This window comes from Drosophila santomea, chromosome 3R (assembly GCF_016746245.2).
Source record: "Drosophila santomea strain STO CAGO 1482 chromosome 3R, Prin_Dsan_1.1, whole genome shotgun sequence".
Taxonomy (NCBI): domain Eukaryota; kingdom Metazoa; phylum Arthropoda; class Insecta; order Diptera; family Drosophilidae; genus Drosophila; species Drosophila santomea.
In genome coordinates, this window is record NC_053019.2 from 25726748 (window position 1) to 25742749 (window position 16002).

General features: G+C 44.9%; 1 protein-coding gene across 1 annotated transcript in view; it reads right to left on the reverse strand.

Annotated features, from left to right (window-relative positions):
• The window catches only part of LOC120451761 (titin homolog), a 38158-nt gene extending 24107 nt beyond the window's left edge, over positions 1–14051 (reverse strand). Inside the window, exon 1 of the mRNA XM_039635689.1 lies at positions 13649–14051. The gene's annotated coding sequence lies outside the window, so the exon portion shown is untranslated. The remainder of the gene's footprint in view (positions 1–13648) is intronic.
• Between the last annotated feature and the right edge of the window lie 1951 nt (positions 14052–16002).

The following is a 16002-nucleotide window of genomic DNA, read 5'->3' on the forward strand; positions in this document are numbered from 1 at the left end:
GCACTTGTTCTAAAGCTATTAGCAACACACGAGCAACATGTTGCTGCTTGCCAACTAGCAACTACCAACTAGCAACTAGCAACAGTTGCAAGCATCAGAAAAGCAAGCAGCAACTTGTTGCGGTAATTATTCTGCTGCGGCTAAATGGTAAACAATTTTTATTCTTTCGTATTTCTGCAGCATTTCAGTATTTGGGTTAAGACCAAATAAAGGGGTGGTCACCAAGCCAGCTGCCTGGCTGGCCATATAGCCATCTAGCAGCCATGTGTGTGACACAAATTCAATTTGTGAATGAAGTGACCAAAAGCCGCTGCACTCGGAAGATGGAAACTTTTACCCAAAAAGAGGCAGGCGCTTGTTAACTTGGCCAACTTGGCCCGGGGCGTATATCGGTCATGGGAAATTTGCAAGATTTTTTGTTTTTTTTTCATATTCTTTGTTTTTTTTTTGTGTTTTTTTTTTTGGAAAACTGCTGGCAAGGGCAAGGCGAGCAATGCATCTTCATCCAACAAAGGAAATGGCCAAGTGCGTTATGAAAAATGTATTCAGGTCCAGGCGAAGTCTTCATGCGTGAAGAGTGCCGGTCGCTATTTGCATAAGGAATATGCCATCGTATGGCATAGTATGGTACGAAATGGTATGGTATGGAATGGAGAACTCCTCCTCCTTGACCGGGTCGCAATGCCCACAAAGGGTAGCCAGCGGACAGGCTGGGAAATTGCCAGGGGAGCTGCAGCGGCAACTGCGCATGCGTGGAGTTGCAGTTGCAGTTGCAACTCCCCGTTTCTAGTTACCATTTCTCATCTGTGCAGCTGCAACTGCAACTCAGCCCAGTTCAGCTCTAATATAAATGTGTGGCAAACAAACGAAAAAATTTACATTTTACCAAGGCAGCAGCAGACGGCCTCAATGGAGGGTGGGAAAATTTCCCAGCTAGGCCATCCATGGGCAGCATTTTGACAGTCGGAGCACGAGTACTCAACCGGAGGGCAGAGAGAGGAAGAGGGAGAAAGAGGAGAAGGTGGCTCCAATGGATGAAATGGAAGAGCCTTCGTTAGCATATCAAAAGGTGTCTCTTGTCAGAGAGCTATCTTGTGTCGGCTGTCGTGTCCAATGTCTGTTGTCCGTGTCTCCACGAGATTGGTACCACGGTACCATGACCCACAAATACACTTTGGCGCACGCATCTAACGACGACCCATCGACATCGACCAGAGATCCCAGCCAGAAGATCGATGGCAATTTGCAATTTGCAGTTTGCTGCTTGCTGCTTGCAAGTTGCTAGTTGCAACTGTGCGGCCTGCAGCTTTAATTGGATTCTGGCCTCAGTATCAAATTGACATTTAGCACACAGACTTTGGCTCGAAATCGAAGCGATGCGATGCAATGCAATGCGATCCGATCCATTGCGAAGCGAGGCGATCCTGGAGATCCCCATTCCAGGTTCCAATGCCGCAGCTTTGACCCCAACCTCACGCGTCCATCTGGCGATGGTGGCCCCCATCCCGATGCCAATCCCCATCTCCATCTCCTTCCCAATCCCAATCCCACCAAGCTTATCGCATTACACTTCTTCGATTGCAATTGCAATTGCAATTGGATGTTGCATTGGATGTTGCTGTTGCATTTGCTGCTGAATGGCGTTAATTTGGTTTTGTGTTCTTTCGATCGCCGCAGTGCCACACATTTAACGGTGCAGCATCGGCAGCAATTGCAAATTGCATTTTTTGTTATTTTATAGTTATTTCGTTCTGTGCACTGACAAATTAGCCATGTCGTTTCATTAGGGTTTTATAAATTAAAATGGTTAATTGTTAGAAAATTCATCAGAATCGCCTTCTGTAAGAACCCATTTATTTTTGGGTGTTACTAGAAGCCACTGCCCTATTTCTCCCAGTGTGCCGTACTGTTCTCTTGCTTGTGCACGTCATCCTCATAAATCTCGTGTCGCTGCTGCAAATGTTGCTGCTGCAATTGTTGCTGCTGCAGTTGCTGCTGCGGATGGTGGACCCTAACACGTGGGCCTATTGCCAATCGAGTACATCGCATAGTTGTGGCCAATTGTCGGCCAAATTGTTGCGGCTTGAACCCCGGAAAACAGCCAATTTGCCGTTGGCCTTTGGGAATGTGCGACCTTGCAATTGCATCAGCATTTCGATGATGTCCGTTGATTTTCTCGGCGACAATTACAGAAAGCGCGGTGTTAGTGGTAACAGAAATGAGGTCTGATTGGCAGATTGCCAAATTGTTAGATTGTTAGATTGGCAGATCGTTAGATGCAAATCATCGACCCCATGCAAATTTGCGCTTGGCCTTAGCAGCGATCGACCTTGTGGCACTTGCGGCACCATCTTCATCTTCAGCGGCCAAATTGAAGGAGCTGGCTCGAGATTAATAAAGCTCACTTGGCCAACAAGCACGATCTGCAAACATAACGGTGCCGAGTGTTGGCCAACAAACCGAGCAAACAAACAAGCAAACGCGCCAAAACCAAAACCGAACTTCTTTGGAGACCGACTTGTGAGTCACTTGTCGGCATGCGGAAGCTGCCCAGCACGACTCCACGGCTTGCCACTCCTACACTCGCCGAAAAGGGGGCACCTAGTCTTGGAAAATTACCAAAAATGTAGGTTTTGCTTTCTAAAAAGTGCTATATACATATGATTTTTAAGCACAAAAGTTTCGTGAGTTTCCAAAAACAGCCTTTTGATTTGTTCAAGTGTATGGCTGCTGGTTGGTGGAACGCCAACGCCGACTTGCCACTGCAACTGGCAACTGGCAACTGGCAACAGCAACTCCTTATCCACGGCCAGCAGCGCGACGGCAATTTGCCATTTTCGCTGTGTCGGAGGCAGCACTTGAACTGGATTAGTGGCCTGCCCGCCTTGATTTGTGACAAATCTTGATGACGCTGGCTACCGAGTGCTCGCTTGCAGCTTGCAGCATGCGGCATGCAACCAGAAGCCAGCAGTCAGTAGCCAGTGGATACCAGTAGCTGAAAGCTGGTAGCTGGAAGCTGGTAGCCATATGTGGACTGACCCAGCAACAGCAGAAACAGCAGCAGCAAGCACCAACTGAACTGAAACTGCGGAAGATCGTGAGCTGATTTTGTTTCGAGCCTCATTTTTTCGCTTGCCACAAATTTCTCTTTTTCTTGGGGTCAAGTTTGTTGCCGAAGAAGCGTTCTGATTTCCCTCCGTTTGTTGCAAGTTGCAAATGCAGCTGCATGCGATTTCTAGCTCGCCACTGACTAATGAGCTTCCCCATTTTTTTTTTTTTTTGCGCGCGGTTTGCTTAATTAAAATCAACATCACAATTAGGCATTTTTGCCCCGGGGGCACTCTGGTTTTCGGGGTCACTTTTCAGCGCGATTTTCCAAACGTGATTATGAATTCGAGAGCAGCACATTTGGTTCTTGGCCATTTGAAGCCGTTTGGCCCAAAAAACTTAACGACGCCTACACGTGTCAATCGACCAGGTTATACAATATTCAAATCGATGCGCAAAATTTGAGTCATAAAACAAAGAAACAGGTGAATCAAGGTGCTCAATTGTCAGACGCTCGGCGAATTTAAATGAAACTCAAGCGGAACGAAATGGTTAAGTAACTGCAGTCGAGTTATGTACCATATCTAAATATATAACTATCACTTAAGTTGTGATTTCAAAGAGAGTTACGCCTTCTATCTTAGAAAACTGGTTCTAATTATGCCACAAATTCAATTTCGAATTCAGCCAGGCCAAAAACAGTTAGCCAAATAAACGTAAGCAAAAAGCTATTTTTTGACTACGTGATTGGGGAGTAGATTTTGCGAAAAGTGGATCAATGAGCGCGCGTTTTTGGCGCGTTTTTCGTATTGAGACTCGAGACTCCAGACTGGTTAAGGTGATTACTCATGGCCATGTAATTTGGCATGTGAAGTGCTGGCCAAAAATGATTATTAGAGCCAGGGGATGCTACCTACCAAAAAGACAGGCATGGGAATGGCCCGGATGCGACTCTATTTCGCCAGTGATCAGTGATGTCATGGAGCTGATCTCGCATTGTTTTGCCACTGCCTCTATCTGCAAGTCAGCATCGATCATTCCCAGTGACTCATTGGCCAGTTGGATAATTACAAATGCCCAGGGCGAACTTGCTCAAAGTCGATGCAGCGAATATATATGTCCCCTTCCCCCTTCTTTAAAGTGAAGTAAAAAACAACCAAGTCTGGAGTTCTGGAGCTGTGGAGCTGGAGTTGTGGAGTTGTGGGCCTCATCCTTGGTCTTGGCCGCTTCGAGGAATTCACTTGACTTGGCCAGTCTAATGCTGCCAACCAGGAAATGCCAATCAATGAGGAATACATGCGTTGTCCGCCGATAGAGAGCTGCAGTTGGACTCGGAGCTGCAGCTCTGGAGGCTCTGAGACTCTGAGACTCTGAGACTCTGGAGTTGGAGCTGGAGCTGTGGAGTCGCTGTCCCTGTCTGTGTCGCTGCCTCGACAAAACAAATAAATTAAAAATTGCATTAAAATGTAGAAAATGAAAAACGTTGCCTTTTCCAGCTGATTTCAGGTAGGCAGACAGGCGGAGTACCACCACTACCACCAGCTCCACCAGGTGAAGAGAGACAGAGGATGGGAGATGGGGATGGGCTCGGGTTCAAGCCACATAGCATATGGGATATGGCATAGCTGTGCTGTCAACTTGAAATCGCACGTTTTCCTACGCGCTACAAAGTCGCGTCGCGATCGCCGATCGAGGAGAGCTTTGGAGCTTCGAGTTGGACAGGGCAAAATGTGCTAAAATATGCGCAAACAGCCGAACAGGCGAGGGAAGCGTCTTGTGGTCTTAACCTGGCCCAGACCAGGCCAGACCAGACCAGGCCAAGCTACAACCAACGACCTGGCCAGACTGCAGCATAAAGTCATGGCACTCACACTGCAGCTGCAAACAGCAAACTGCAAACTGCAAACTGAAAACTGCAAATGCGAACTGAAACTCGAAGAAGAACCAATGCCGCCGACGCCGCCGCATATGAGTGAGTGTTTTAAATCATGCTGCCTGCCAAAGTCATGATTCATATACCGTTAGCTGCTCATTTCCACACAAATAAATCCCGAAAAGCACATCCCATTCTGGCCAGGCCAAAAGGCGATACCCGGCCCATTCCCACTTGATAGTCAGATGGGCCATCGAACGGCGCCCCAAGCGCAGTCTGCAATCGGTATCAGAATCGAGATTGGGATTGCGATTGGGATTGGGATCTCTGGGATCTCGGGGATCTTGGGGATCTTGGGGATCTGCCGAGGTGCTATGACCAATTTCACAGGTGCTCCAGGCCAGCTAGATGCGATTTATCAGTAGAAACGAAGGAGTAGTAGGTTTGAGAGGTTATTGCATAGAAAATGTGCCCTTTCCTCGCATTTTCTTGGCATTGCTACACGTGCATTCGAATAATTAAAATGATGTACCGTCATTAAGAGATGAACGTGAGATTTGGACCAGCAGCAAAACTATGCGCATTGAGAAAACAAATTTGCCCCGGCAATTTCACTTTTATTTGGCCAGGTTCAGTTCAGTCCAGTTTACTTTTTGTTTGTTCGGTAACAAAGGAAAGTGTTCTCTGCGAGCGATATAAAAACCTATTAAGAGACCGCCATGGAAAGTGGTTGTCGGTTTTCGGTTGTCGGTTGTCTCGGTAAAAGTTATGCAGGTGTGTGTTGAGCTTGGGCCTGGGCAAACATTTAGTTTACTTATTTCGGGTTCTTTTCGGGTTCCTTTAACTGGCCTATTCAGTTCTAGTAGCTATGTAGCAGCGGCGGTTAATGCACTTTACACTTTGGCTAAACCCATCATAAACCAAACTAACTTCCGAGAATGTTCCGTAAAACATAAAAAAATAGAAAAAAGTAACCGAATGAGAGATGAAATGAAATTGAATTTCATGGCTGGTCAACTTGGCTATTACGCTGGCAGAAGAATCAGCCAGTGGGGGGCTATTAAACCCCAACCAGTTTTTATTCTTATTAACAGAGGCGGGTTCTTAGAAACCGACCGCCACTGCGAGGCATTTCGGGTAAGAGTTTCCGCATTATGATGTTCGTATAAGTATAAATACTTGCCATAACACTTGACGGCCTGCTGTTCTGTTCTCCACTCTTCTAGCCTGGTCGGCATCGAATGGCTTAGAATAGAATGGAATGGGTTGGAATGAGTGTGCCATCGAGCACACGTATGCCCAATTAGAAGCGCCCACAGCGGACTCTGGCCGGCTGATAAACGATCTTAACCAGCCACTCGAAAAAAAGCATAATAAATTCGAGAATTATTAGCCAGAAAAACATTTCTGTGGAGCGCTAAAAAAAACTGAATCTGAATTGGAAACTTGATTATATTTTTTCTCAAATTTTCCTGGGGGTTATAAAGTGCACCCCGAAATGTGGCAAACACTCTGCCAAGTAGAAATTTATATTTCCAAATTTTTAACTCAATTTATTAGCGCCTGCAAATTGGCTTCAAATTGATTTTGCCATCGCGACGTGGCTTTCCACCCCCCGCCAAATGCTAGATAATTGCATGAGCCAAAATAAATTGACTGCTCGATATATGGATTTTGATGGCGCGCAAAGTGAGTGCACAATAAATTATGCAGCGACATTTAAAACACGAATTTCAACTTTGCCATCAATTTCATGGCCATTGTTCGGCCAACTGCAAGTGTCACACCACAAAAGCCGCTGACCCGTCGTTCTGTCCACTCCGAAATGGCAAAACATTTATTTTGCATTTCAATTAGAAGCCACTGTGTATTGTTTTCAAGCTCCATTCAAGCTGCTGCCGAACTGCGGCTTAAAGCCAACTGAAATGGCAAAAAAATATATAGAAAAAAAAGGGTTGCAAAAGGCCAAAGGAAGGGGCATGTGGCACTTGAAGGCAATGAAGTCAAGTGGCAAAGGCAAAACAATGCAGAAGCGTTGGAATTTCCCTCCGCACAAGGATATGCCGGGCCATAAGGATGTGCCGGATGGGATAGTCAACCTGTGTGCCCGTAACCTCTTCAATAATGAGCGCCATGTCTAAGGATGAAAGCACTGGTGTATTGCCTCATCAGGAGGACTCAAAGCCCATGTCCCGACTTTTTTGTCGTCTGTTGTCGAGGCACGCACCTTACTCCTGGCCACCCACTGCTCCTACTGCTCCCACTGCTCCTCCTGTGGAAAGGAGCTGCTCTGATTGCTTTCCAGCTGCATAAATTAGATGGATACCTGGAGCTTCTGTCCGCCCCTTTTTCCTGCCTTTACCCCCGTTTTTTTTTTATCATACTGCTTCATTTCGCGACTCAATTTGCTGACTTTTATTGTTTCAGCGCCGAACGAATGCACTGCTAAATTATTTATTTATGCAAATTGAAGCAGTTAAGCAGCGCAGCGGCACAAAAAGTGCAGCCATTTGTTTGCCGTCCAATTTATCATTGCATACTTCTGCGCGCGCCGACAGACTGACGTCTCAATTACCTTGTGCTTGTGCCCATCCGGATTCTTGGATAAAGTGTCATCCGGAATGGAGTTTACATACCTGAAAGCAGACGGAGAGTGGGGAAATCGATTAGCCAAGCTGTGATGGATCATTAGAATCGGTGTGTGTGTGTGTGTTGGAATGTAAATCAGAAGAAAACAAGAGTCAAAGCCACGAATTTGGGTCACTCAGCAGCTAGCGACACAAAAGACCCCACACCAAAAAAAATAAAAAACCAGATCTATATCTGTAGTATTCACATGTGTCAGACCATCGAAATGCAAAAGCCGACAACTCGCGTGCTGTCGTCATCGGTGGGGTGGGCAAACTGTTTATTATTCGAACGCTCCTCGTTTAATTGAACTGATTTAAATTTATTCGCGCGGTTTATGCTGTCTGACTAAGCCGGGTGAAATGATTAAACAGAAACTGAGTTTCTACAGAAAGCTGATGATGATTCGGAATTTATATGGCAGTGGCCACAATAAAAATCCCACCAGAAGCTTCCAGCTCATTAGGGATTTCAACCAGCTTCTATGCGAACCGCAATAAGAATTCAGCATAGGCTCATAATGAGCTCAATTTTATGGACTGTTCGAGTGATCAATCTCCATATCATCAACCGATTCTCACATCTATTTTCATGTGCATTATTTTTTCGCCGCCTTGAAACGTAACTGTATTTCTTTTATGGCTCACTTACTTATTTACTCCCTCCCGAAATACAATGGAAATTAATTTCATTCACGAATCGCAGAAACATCTTCGCGTCAACGCAGCCCCTTCACCTTCACCACCGCTATCTATTTTGCCATCCAAGAGCCGCGGGGCTCACAACTAGTTTTTTCTATAGCTATCTATATTTTTTTGGGGTTTTTGCTTTCGGCCAGCCGATTTCTTTTGGCCATTCAAACGCAGGCGAAGACTTTTCGCATATTTTCTCACAAAAGAAAGGAATTTCTTCGATCTTCAGCCAGAAAGAAGAGAAGAAATGGTCGAACTTGATTTGCCTATTTGGGTTTCTTGGGTTTTGGGTTTCTCGAGTTTTGGTTTTTGATTTTTGGTTTCTGGCCTTAGGGTAATTGAATTAATTTATTGGCTCTGGGCCCTGATATTTGCTGGCGCGCACCGTTGGTTTAATTGTGCTGGCCGCATAACAGTTAAGTTTTTGGATATTTGGTAGACCCGTTTGCCCAGCAATAATAACCAGAGAAAAACATATTTAATTTGTGCAGTAGTTTTGGCCATCGTGCGCGTTGACACCTTGACCGCATTGGATTTTGTGGGCCCTACTTTGCTATTGGCCTCATTGGCCATTATGCTCGCCATTTGAAATTGAATCAAATTGGGTTTTCTAATGCTCTAAGAGCCATGCCAAAATGCCTGTCAGGGTTTTGTATTCGCATTAATGGACTGCGGAATGGCTTTAATGAGGGGCCAGGAACTCGCCCCCATCCCGTGGCCAAAATGGAAATGGCCACTTGCATTAACACCCCGCGAAATGGCCATTAACAGCCACTTGCCAAATGCATTTTGCGGCTGATAATACCCATTACGCATACGCCAGGTGGGCAGCTACGCTCCTCGAGGCCACTGGCCACTCCAATGCATTGGGTTTGGCCAATGGAATCTATGTCGCCATTTGGTTCCACTCGCTCCGCACACACTTTTTCTTTCTACCGCCCGACACTTTCTTTGGCTATTGAACTCGAAAAGCATCGGTGGCTGCAAACCAGATCGCAGCCACTTCAGACAGAAACTTCCGAGACTTCCGAGCAAATCCAGCGGCAACAACAATTTGGGTTAGAGAAATTCGCGCCCCACCACGACACACTTTAAAGTCGCAGTTCTTGCCACAAGCTCCCTGGTTCTAGACCACGATTTAACCTTGGCTCTACGGCTGCTTGGCTACTTGGACATTTTGCTACTTGGTTACTTGGATACTTGGCTACTTGGATACTTGAATACTTGGCTACTTGGGCGTAATGCGAGACAAGTGTCGTCGCTTAGTCGTAATGTGCTTAGTTGCGCTTACTTTCTTTGGGCCCATAGAAACACGTTGGAAAATACACAGAGTCACAATGCTAATGCCGCACATAAACCGATTTACTCAATTAAACTTTAAAATCACAAGAAATCGCTGGCGGGAATGATGTTCAGTTTGGTTTTGGTTTGCTTTGGTTTGGTTTAGTTTCGTTTTTTCTCAAGTGTCTTTGAAATGCGCAGAAATGATGCCCAAGGTGAAAATAGGCGAAAAACTGCCAGCGTCACAATTTAATTTGTTCGAGCTCTTGAACATGCAGCTTTGGTTATCTCAAGTCGATGGATAATATTTCAAAAACAGCTAATGGATTGATATATACGTATTAATCAGAGCTAAATCCATTAGGAATACATCTGTCATTTGTCTAATTTTAAATGTTAACTAACTCACAAAGCAAATAGCTATGGGTGGTCTTTAAATCTAAAAATAACTATTTTATTAAAGATTGCTACAAATTCATGAGTGAGAACCATAGTTGTTGCACCTTTAAAGCCATAATACCTCGCGCAAATCCCATGATATTGGCCATCGACAGGGACTGTTTTTGTTTTTGTGTGTTATGGGTTCAGAGACACCGTCGTAATCGGATTAACTGATAACCGAGTGTGGCAGTCACGCCGGAGCGGCTTGCATCCGGCAGATACGAAAAGCACGAGATACCCGCACCAGATGGAAGATACCAGATACCAGATACGAGATGCATGACCCGGCCTCGGCTCATTAGGCTTTCGCACAGCTTTTCACTCAATTAGCGCAGCATATCATTTGCATACACTGGGTCTAATTAAGTTATGCGATGTGATGTGACGTGGTGCTCCTCCTCCTCCTACTCCTCCTCCTCCTGCTGTCACGATGGCTTCTCTTCTGGTTCTCGGTTCTGGCCATGGCTGTGGTCCATCTCCACTTGCCTAACGGCAAAATGGGAGCCCTAACAATGGGACATTAGCCTGGGCCAGCCTATCATTATGTAATTTGTCGGCATTCTCGACGGCTCCTTTCTTTGGTATGTGATATTATGATATTATGATCTTGTGATCTTGCGATGTTCTGATGGTATTCTTATACTCGTATTATGATATTCTGGTGTGCTGATGTCAGAGCCCGCATCATAACTTAAAATAGTAGCTTCATGGCAGCCAATTAAATATTTTAAAGACTTTTTTTTCTGCGCATTTCGGCAGAACGCGGAGGGAGCTGTCCTCCGCAGTTGCTTTAATCTTTCTTTTCAAGAAACGAAAATTAAAATAAATTAACATAAAAGTTAGCAAGCCCATGGAGCCGAATAAAGTTTCAGCCACTTGGCTGCAGCGTCTTTTAATTGTTATGATAATGCCGCCCAACTCAGTACAAGATATGTGTGTAAACATCACACAAGAAAAGAGTGTCTAAACAAAAGACTTGGAATTATTATTGAAAGTGACTATGGAAAGTCGCTACAGATCTGCTACAGTTCATCCAACCCGCAGGTGGATTAAGTTACGCATACGCAGCGTTAGCCGGCGATAAGCTCGTAAACTTGGCAAAGTGTCGAACTTTGCGATTCGGTCCCCTGAGTGATGGAGTTCTAAGAAAGTTTGTGGCTATCTATCTTTCTATTTCAGCCAGAGGCAGCGGAAGTTCGCCACATTGAAGACTCCGTTCCTTTTTCAATCCGCAACCGCAGTCGAAACCACACGACTTAAAGTGCCCTAAGTCGAGGCATTTATGTCATTATAGCCACTGCCTGACTTCACTATACACTCTATACACTAGATATATATATATAAATGGGGAGACATTTGAGGCATTTTTAATTAAAATGCTGCAGCAGATGTGCCGAGGAATCTCGAAAAAAAAAGCTGAAACCACAGAATGAAATCGGATTGGGAATGGGATAGCCGCAGCAACAACTACAACTAGACTCCGTTTCCGATATCCGTATTGGCCATGTTTCCTGTTGGCTCATCAATAAATCTGTATTCCTGCTGGCGCCGCTGCAGACAAAAACCCAATGTCAAAATTTGCTCTGCTCCCTTTTCCCTCCCCTCTTAGAACTTGTCTATAAATCACACTATTTCCAACCAGGACATGGCTTCCCCCCCAAAAAAAAAAGGGAGACACAACCAAACACCTGCTGCTCCTGCCCTGAATGCTGGAAGCTGGATGCCGGATGCTCTGGAGTCCAGTCATGGTCAGGGCCCTTAATGTCAGGCTCAAACGCTCTGGCCAGCTGCCAATGAAATCTCTGGCCAACCAAATAACACTCAAAGTCATTTCAGGTTGCAAATGTTTGCCAGCCAGTGGGACCAAAAAAAAAAGCAACAGCTAAATGGGAGTGGGTTCGATGGTCACATATTGCGGCAGCGTTTTATTTGCATTTTTTATTGGGCCCCCGGCCAAAGGAACCGGGATTCGGGACTCGGAATTTGGGCAGCAGGAGCAGCAGCCATGGAACATGGTCCAAACCAGGTCCTGGATCCAGACCAGTGCACTTGTAACTACTATAAATATATCGTTTTGGCTTTTATTTCATGTGGGAATGTGGTGGAGGGCAGATGGGGTTCCCTTTTTCATGGCGCGTCTCGTCGGACTCGCTGTTCGGCCATAGTTTCTATTATTTATGGCTAACTAAAAGCTTTTACATTCGGGCTATTTTAGTTTTTACGAGTTTGACAAATGTCGACGCTACTTTGGCCTGTGCCTGTTGGCCATTTAAAGCTGCGCGCCAGTTGGTGTGGGCATAAATTCTAATTAGAGCTGCTCTCTCGGAAAATTTTCGGCCTGGAAGCAGGCTTTTCATAAATTATGCCAAAGCACACGGTGAAAGTGTCCATTGAAATGCATTCGAACGAATAACAATAAGAATTTCTAAGAAATTATGATGTGTAACTAGACGTAGGGTTCTTAGTTTTAAAAATGTTCTGGAAGAGATTCTTTCTAGTGAGCGAAAGAAAATTATCAGAGTTTTTCCGAAAGTATTTCCCATTTTCCTAAGCTATAATTTGCTTTAAAAATGAATTGCTTAAAGTCATAATTAAACAAAGATTCGAAATATGTTATTAATTTCTGCCTGTGCATGCCGCAACTATTTGCACAATGGCCGTGGCCAAGAGACCAAAAGGCCAAAAGGCAGTCTGGGCCGCGGCGCGTGGCAGTTACGTTAGCGGTGCAGTGGTGCATTGGTGCAGTGGTGCAGCGGTGGGGCAGTGGTGCGGTGGGGCAGCCAGTTGTGGATGAATGAGCCAGCCACCGACTGAATGGCTGCAATTTGCACCAGCAGCCGTCGAGCCGAACCGAACCTCTTTTTTGTTTATGAATGAATAACTTTGTGGCCGTTTTAACGCCTGGCTGACTTTCGCTTTAATTTGGTTGTAAGCAAATTAATTTTTATTAATTGGCAGCCGTTAAGATTAAAGCGGCTTATGCAGGCGCTGGACTCTCCTCCTCCCTCCGCTGGCCAGCACTTTGAAAATGGCCTTAATGGGAGGTCTGGTTTTTGCCCTACAAAGAGTTGACACCCCAGTTCGATGGGACTTTTCGATCGGGTGGTAAGAACCCCATGGGGGAAAATGTCGCGGAAATGAATAATTACGAGTATTATTGAATCGGGCTTCAAACAATTGCGCAACGCGTCACACATGTGCATAACACCGGTTTAAATTGCCCGTAAATTAATTATTATTAGCCATAGAAGTTGGCGCTGCATTAATTTTAATTTACAGATATAATATTGGAAAATTTATTGGAATAAAAGCAACAAGTCTTGGGAAAAGTTACACAGCTTTACTTTAAGTAAATATTGAAATAGGATTATAAATTGAATCATTTTCTTGATTCGAAAAATGCTTTCACTGGACAAAGTTTAGTTGAAAAAATTAAATAATAAATTCAACTATTAGAATAGAAGTAACAAATTGTGTAATTTGTAAAAGTAACATTTTAAATTTATCAAAAGCGTGTGCAAATTCTAAGCACTTAAAATCATTTCAAAATTTAAAATAAAATTTAATCAAAAATCTTTCAGCACAGCAAACCACTTGAAACTTCTGGAAGTTCTTGAATCTTCTGAACCACCAAACACCACAATGTCCTTTGCGAAGGACTCACGCTGCTCGAAACGAAACTCACCTTTTTCACGCAAGTAACAGAACGGATTTCGTCGTTTAGAACTCTGCGAAGAATTCTGGGGGATCACTAGCCACTTTCTTTCTGCTTTCGATTTGTATCTTTGATTTGTATCTAAGTATCTCACAGAGTTATAAGATCCTTTTAAATCGCTTTTACACGTAGCTCAACATTTCGCGCACTTCATGGGTTTTGTTCAACTCGATGTTTGTGTGTTCACTTGGACAGTTTTATCTGCGTTGCTTGTTGCTTTCGATTTATATTTCGATTTCTTTAGGGCAAAGGTAATCCACTGGAGGTAAAAGGCAAAAGAATGGTTTTTGGCCAACTGAGTATGGTGATGTTCTCTGTTGGCGGTTCGGTTCGTTTCGGCTGCTTGGGGCACCACCAAGATACAACCGCTTCATAAAATTCAAAGAGACTCGGACCCAATAGCTTCTCGCTGCTTATTTATATAGCCTACGTAGCGCGGCGGTTTTTTTTCCACTTTTTTTCTTTTTATTTTAAATCAAAGGTATGAGCTGTGCTGGCAGCGACGCCGACAGCGACGCGGGCAGCGGCAGCAAAAGCAACAACTTGCAGCGGAGAGAGAGAGCTACGCCGCAACGCGGAGAGAGCGCCGCCTAAGAACCCAAACGCAGCTACAAATACAAACACACTCAAATGGTGTGCGAGCAAAGGCAAAGACAAAAGCAAAAGCAAAAGCAAACTGCTCATCAATTGGATCTCACTGCGTCGCAGTCGCAGTCGCCGTCGCCGTCGCTGTTGGCGTCGCCGAAGCCCGGCTTTCAGCGCAGCGTCACTGCGCTGCTGCTGTGACGGCGACGTCGACTGCGCGGCGAGCATGTAACTTTGGCCAAAAGCAAAAGCAAAAGACTCTCGGCTCACACGCTCTGCAGCTCGGCAAGTTCTTGGTCTTCGGTTGGCAACTTCGTGGTCGCGGTCTTGGCCATGGCCAAAACGGGCAGAAGAAGAATTGGCCAAGACGCCAACGAAGATGATGATGCTGATGCTGATGATGATGGTGACGATGATGACGACGATGATGGTGATGCTGTAGTGGATGCTGCTGCTTTTGCTGCTGCTGCTGCTGCTCTTGCCGCTTCAGTCAGTCAGTTGGCCATCAAGCGGCTCTTTGCGGTTTGGTTTGGTTTGGGCCAAGCGTAGAAACGTGAAGTAAAACGTGAAGTAAAGAAAAAACACAGTCTGAAGGAACCCAGTCAAAATGCAAAGTAAAGGTGTTGACTTCTAATTAAACAAGGGGCGACAAATATGGTTTGGTTTTGGCTGCTTTGGACCAACCGGTTCTTTGGTTTTAGCCAACTACAAATAGCATCCCCGGTGGAAAGAAAAGGAAAAATAAAAAGGAAAAAAGTGCGTGACTCCCGTCTGCGTAGTATTGACCTTTCCTACAATTAAAGCCAGTTAATTGTTTCTGGCTTTGCGCATTTCTTGGCTTTTGCCTTGCGAAATTCCTTTGTTCGGTTCAATTAATTATTTAATTACTCGACGCCAAGTTGGCAATTTCGCACTTGGCTTTTGTCTCGTCTCCCCGCATTTTCTATTTTACTTTGAATTTTTGTGTTGGTTTTTTTCGTTGGTTCTTTTTTGGCCAAAATATAAGTTGCAAGTCGCGCGCGCGCTCTCCTCACTCACTCACTCACTTTAGCCACTTTTTGCACGCGATAGTATGTAGTATAAGATGGCCAAAAGCGAGTTCGAGTTCTACCAACCGTTTGAACTGGGGAATTTGGCTTGTTTCCGAGCCGGTGGCACGTCCATTACACGACGCGCACGTTTCGCTAATGAACTGAACATTTCCGCTTTGCCGGCATCCTTTGGCCGCGCTCAGCATCTTTTGGTCCTTTTCGTCGGCGGCGGCTCGCCAGATTGTGATTTGCGCCACTGCGCCGGCGCGTGTCGAACATTTGAGCGTGGAATTTGTCGCATTGCCACCATGGAACAGCAATCAACACAACAACAACTACAAAAGGAACAGCAGCAACAACAACAACAACAAAGGCAACAAGAACAACAGCAGCAACAAGGGGCAGCATCTCCGAAAGTGGCATAAAGAAAAGCCGGGAACAAAAACCACCCGCTCCCGGCACTCGAACTGCTGTCCAATACCAATCGCAATCGGTGCACTGAAAGAAATGCGTGCAAAGTTATCAATTATTATAAATTAAATCAAAGCTACAGAGAGATCTTAAACTTTATTAAGCATTTGAAATTTATAGGAGTAAGTTTATCGTTCATAATGTAAGAACTAACCAAGTCCTTTTCCAAATATGTAAATATTATACCAATAAAGTATTACAAAATTAAAACAACTTAGCAGAGTTTCCTTTGGATAT